This window comes from Chelonia mydas, chromosome 19 (genome assembly GCF_015237465.2).
Source record: "Chelonia mydas isolate rCheMyd1 chromosome 19, rCheMyd1.pri.v2, whole genome shotgun sequence".
NCBI classification, from domain to species: domain Eukaryota; kingdom Metazoa; phylum Chordata; order Testudines; family Cheloniidae; genus Chelonia; species Chelonia mydas.
The window spans coordinates 2154570-2160409 of record NC_051259.2 but is presented as its reverse complement, the minus strand read 5'-3'; the positions used below and the strand labels follow the sequence as shown (position 1 = coordinate 2160409).

General features: G+C 46.8%; 1 long non-coding RNA gene across 1 annotated transcript; it reads left to right on the top strand.

The window, feature by feature from the left end:
* Positions 1 to 1401: 1401 nt before the first annotated feature.
* Positions 1402 to 3935, top strand: LOC122463298. The gene is made up of 2 exons (XR_006286512.1): positions 1402 to 1536; positions 3828 to 3935. It is a non-coding gene; the product is annotated as an uncharacterized LOC122463298 (long non-coding RNA).
* Positions 3936 to 5840: the final 1905 nt, after the last annotated feature.

The window sequence follows — 5840 nt, the reverse complement described above, 5'->3', positions numbered from 1 at the left end:
AGACTGCAGACCATATTCTGAGAAATCTGGATTCCAGGAACAGAGCAGCTCTGTGGCAAGACTCTATCAATATTTAGCAGTGCTCACAGCATACATTTAATTGAAGCAGTCAAGAGGATATAAGGAGCACAGGGCTGGGGAAGAATTATTCTCTTGGTCTTTATAGATTCAAATTTATATTCAAATTAACCCCCAGCTCAATGGAGTCCCACTAATCCTTTTACAAAGGCTTGATGTGTTAATCCCAGCCCAGCACTAGTCTAGTGGCTGTTTAAACAGTTACCTAGATTAGTTTTCATATTTACAAATAAATCCTGTCTGAAGTGCAATTTAACTTGGGGGTGACTTCTTGCCACCTTTAAGAAGCAAACACTTCACAAGGGATCAGAAAAGGGTAAATCTGCGCATTGAACTTCAAGGTACAGCCTTGCGAACAGGCTAAGAATTGCTTAATGAAAACCCGGAAGCAAACTCTGAGGTTGGCTCTCCATCCACGGAGCACAACATGGCATTTCACAACCTTGGTTCGTGCCATGCTGCTTACACAGTCCATCCCATTATACAGCTCTCTGGTGCAACACGCTTTCACTTGATGCTTATTATGCTGTCCCTTCACTTTCCAGCAGCAGCAATAAAATGTATTTAAAGCATATTTTGTCCCTTTCTTTGCATAGAGCCTAGGAGCCCTGGTCTTGGCTCAGCACCCCATGGTGTCAGGCACAGGACAAACACAGAGTAAAACATGGTCCCTCCCCCAAGACCTTCTGTTCTTAGTGGCCTTTGGGAGTTTTCCCTGGAGAGGAGACAATCTGGAAGGAAATTTGTACTAATGTTATGCTCCTTCTCATGTGCAACAGGATTTAGGCTTAACTTGCAGAACTATTGCAAAAGTGGCAGATAGCTGGTGCCAGTGTTGAAGGATGGAAATTGAGAGAGTTTGTGAAAAATGCCATGGTGAGAACTTGAAGACTCAGGGGATTGGTAGTAAGACGGATGCAGTCGTTTGTTTGCTTCTAGATTTCAGGCTTGAATCTGACTCAAGCAAGTAGCAGTGGCTGCAAGTCACTACCATCCGATGGCTGTTTGGTGACAGTTGGTTGGTCTCAGTCCAGTTCTTAGTGGCTGCATGTCCCTGTCACAAAAATCTCCACCGAGCTGGATCTGATTTTGTAGCATTTTACCCGCTATGACGGGGTGTGCATACCCCACACTGGGCAAGATAGAGTTAACTCCACCTTGTAGGCGGCGCAAGTCCGGCCCCTCAGACAGTGCTGGGCATGCTCCAACTGCTACCACAGTATAAAAGGAAGCAGTCCAGCTCATTCTTGGTTGACCACCAAGGAGAGAAGACACTTGGTGGAGGCTCCAGGCCAGGAGCCGTTGCAGCCACGGACTGCAGGACCCTGAGGACCCAGAGACCAGATTGGTGACCTGTTACCCTCAGCGAGTGGCTGAGAGCCTGAGTTCCCGGGACTTAACCCCACCAGGGAGCCCGGGGGTCCTGATGGCACAGCAGCTGCTACCTCGGGAATCACGGTAGGAAGTGGTCCAGCAAGGCAGGGGGGTGGTATCTACCACTCGAGCAAGGTCAGCATGTGGCAGTAGGAGTCCCTGGTGACTGGGTGACGACTGCCCCCGTCGCTGACAGGGCCCTGGGCTGGGACCCTGTGGAGAGGGAGGGCCCTACAGTGACTGCCACTCGCCCCTAAGGGGCAGCCCGCTTCCCTTACTCCAACTGCTAGCCCACACAGCCCTGATCCCCAGAGCCGTTCTACTGACACCAGTCACTAGACCACACAGCCCTGACCCCATATTGACTCTGGGCTCTAGGCTGTGCTGTTTTCAGCCAAAGGACAGTCTGGTAGACTGTAACCCCAGTGGAATCACACCCCACCCCAAAGGAGGATGGGGTGGGCTTATCCCGTGACACCCCCATTTTGCTCAGGTGTGGGTGACTGCACCAGGTGCTGGGTGGTAGAAAATCAAGCCCCAAGACTATAATAGATCCAAGAATGCTCCCAGATCTGTTTTAAAGGGAGCAGGTGCCTTTCTGTTATTAAGTGGTTAAGGATGCCAGCACACCCTTCTGGTGTCTGTCTCTCCTTATCAGCCACTGAGCCGCCCAATTCCAGCATAGAAACTTTGCAGCCACCTTGTTCTTTAATTGACTCCCATATAAACAGTAGATGAGACGAAGTCAGGGCGATGTTCGTAGTGGTTCGGGCTTTGGCTGGGCTCGCCCTGGGGTGCATGACAGCGGGCGCTTTCCAATACATTGGATACACTGGAGGTTTCCCTGCTCAGCACGTACATGCCACCCTTCATTCCAAACAGCCTTCTAATAGAACGCTGCAACGGACTCCAAAAAACCCCCCAAGCTAATCGCCCATCAGTGTCCAAGTACATGGATTGCAGGCAGCCTCCACTATCGGAGAAATAAAAGGGGAATTATACAAATAGGCTCTCATAAGTTTTGGCTCTGGCATATAGCAGAAATGGGACTCAAAGCAAGGAAGAGAGAATAAGAGAATGCAGTGGTGTTAGCCAGTAATAGCTAACAAGTGAAGTGGTGAAAGAGCGCACAGATAGACTGTGCTTCGTCTGTTGATTACCCATTATCTTCCATCAATACACTGCTAAACTGTTATCACTAAATTATCCTGCCTAATACAAGGCTTTACAGCAGGCTGGTATGAAATCCATTACTGTCTGTCAAATCACTTCCCTAATGGAAAAAAAACCCTATTTATCTCCATTAGATTTTGGTCAGATCCCTTTATCTGCTACTTTTACTAACTCCTCGTCATGGAATCGGACTAATCTAAAATGACAAAGAATCAATTAAAGTGACATACAAATGGGTGAGCTGAATAAACCCCTATATCACCCCTTGTTGAGCTTGTTAATGAACATGAACTCTGAATTATTCAGAGGGGTTGTTTATTATACTTTCAACCACCCATTGATTGTGTTTTTGTTTTAAAGTAGCTTCCTCTTCCAATAATGTTTCCATACATACAGTTCAGGAGACCTGAGGTCATTAACCTCAAGACTAGCTTTCCTCTCCCCTTAGGGAAGGAAAACTCCAGGTAGCTTTCCCCAAAGCATGCCATGCAGAGGGAAGGCAACGTTTGCCACCTCCTGCACCCAGGCACTCCAGCAGATCATCACGACAGCCAGACAAGGCCCTGTGGAACCTCCAGCCACGCCCTGCTCCATGGCTACACTGGAGTCAGAAAACCCTCTGCTGGGAATGTCCCCAGTGGGATTTCCATAGTGCTGAGAGGGAGGTAGTGGGAAAGAAACAACAGCCTTTGCAGAGCCCTTGGGCCTAGGGCTGAATATGGGGATATGCATCACCGAGGAGGCTGCTCCCTCCTGTCCTCAGCTGCGATGGTGGCTGAGCTCACCTTCCCTGTGGGAGTGGGAAATCTAGGTGATGTGACCTGGCCCAAAGCTATTTCTGGTCACATTCGAATGGTAGCCATTTCTGCGCCCCCACTAATAAACTGGGCATTGGGATCTAATGATATTGGATCCACCCTCGCATTCGGTTTTAGTTTTGCAACAAAACAACTCTTGTCTGACAAAGACCCGAAGCTAAGTGCATTCTTTTGCCCATCTCCATTTCAAATAGATGGTTGGCAGCCAGAACATGGTAACTCCCCTTCACAGCCTGGTCTTCCTGTGGTGGGGGTGGAGGGTTGGTGGGAATGTGGCTGGTGCCAAACCATTCCTGGTTTTCTGTTTGCAAAACCAAAGCAAATGCTGAACCATTAATTGTTATGTCTCACTTCTACATTTCATCTTCCGCTTCTTCCTTCCAGCAGCAATACGCAGCGCAGAGGGGACTTGCGTGGATCAAGCCAGCCAGCTACAGAGTGCAGCTCGGAAAACATCCTAATGGAATTGTTAATAAAAGAAAGAAAACATCAGTGTCAAAGTGGCAACTCTCCCTTAACTCTTCTCACGTAGTGTAGTACGACAGTGGCCATGTTATAACAGTATCCACTCTACTGAAAGTTCAACAATCCCGGGACAGTGGGAAGGTGCCAGATAGTGGGAACTCTTCCATCCAGCATAGAGTAGTAGTGCCTATTGCATTAATAGATAATAGGAGCAATCAGACTCATTATGGAAACGCCTCGCTTTGCAAGAGAGGGAACAGAAGGCTAATTCAAGATGTTGCTACAGCAGTGGGAGAGCGGTTCGTTGCTCTTTCAAGGCCCGGCACCATGTGTGGTCATTTCCACCTGCGCAAAGTGGCTGTAAAAGGCTGCTCGTCCGAGTGTTCGCTGTGGTTTGTTTTTGGAATTGTTCGAGGACTCTCACTTGGGTTGCAGCACGAGACAGTACTTGTTATGTGTGATCATGAGCACTTAATGCTTGCTGAGGAATACGGCTGCTAAAGAAAATGCTTCGATGTTTTCTGTCCATGTTGGGTTTTGATTGGCGAGGTACATGGTGCAACAGTCTACAAGTATGTGGACAAAGGGCTCCAATGGATATAGTGTACTTAGATTTTCGGAAAGCCGTTACCAAGGTCCCTCACCAAAGGCTCTTAAGCAAAGGAAGCTATCACGGGATAAGAGGGAAGGTCCTCTCATGGATTGGTAACTGGTTAAAAGATAGGAAACGAAGGGTAGCAATAAATGGTCAGTTTTCAGACTGGAGAGAGGTAAATAGTGGTGTCCCCCATGGGTCTGTACTGGGTCCAGTCCTATTCAATATATTCATAAATGATCTGGAAAAGGGTAAACAGTGAGGTGGCAAAATTTGCAGATGATACAAAACTACTCAAGATAGTTAAGTCCCAGGCAGACCGCGAAGAGCTACAAAGGGATCTCACAAAACTGTGTGACTGGGCAACAAAATGGCAGATGAGATTCAATGTTGATAAATGCAAAGTAATGCACATTGGAAAACATAATCCCAACTATACATATAAAAAAATTTGCTGTTACCACTCAAGAAAGAGACCTTGGAGTCATTGTGGATAGTTCTCTGAAAACATTCACTCAATGTGCAGCAGCAGTCAAAAAAGCCAACAGAATGTTGGGAATCATTAAGAAAGGGATAGATAATAAGACAGAAAATATCATATTGCCTCTATATAAATCCATGGCATGCTCACATCTAGAATACTGTGTGCAGATGTGGTCGCCCAACCCCAAAAAGATATATTGGAAAAGGTTCAGAAAAGGGCAACAAAAATGATTAGGGGTATGGAACGGCTGCTATATGAGGAGAGATTAATAAGACTGGGGCTTTTCAGATTGGAAAAGAGATGACTAAGGGGGGATATGATCGAGGTCTAGAAAATCATGACTGGGGTAGAGAAAGTAAATAAGGAAGTGTTATTTACTCCATCTCGTAACAGAAGAACTAGGGGTCACCAAATGAAATGAATAGGCAACAGGTTTAAAACAAACAAAAGGAAGTATTTTTTCACACAGTCAGTCTGTGGAACTCTTTGCCAGAGGATGTTGTGAAGGCCAAGACTATAACAGGGTTCAAAAAAGAAGTGGATCAGTTCATGGAGGATAGGTCTATCAATGGCTATTAGCCAGGATAGGCAGGGATGGTGTCCCTAGCCTCTGTTTGCCAGAAGCTGGGAATGGGCGACAGGGGATGGATCGCTTGATGATTCCCTGTTCTGTTCATTCCCTCTGGGGCACCTGGCACTGGTCACTGTCAGAAGACAGGACACTGGGCTAGGTGGACCTTTGGTCTGACCCAGTATGGCCATTCTTATGTTCTAACAGTCACATTGTCTCTCTTATTAGCCTATGGCCTGTTTACAGAAAACAACTCCAAAGTGTTTGCCATATGGTATCAGA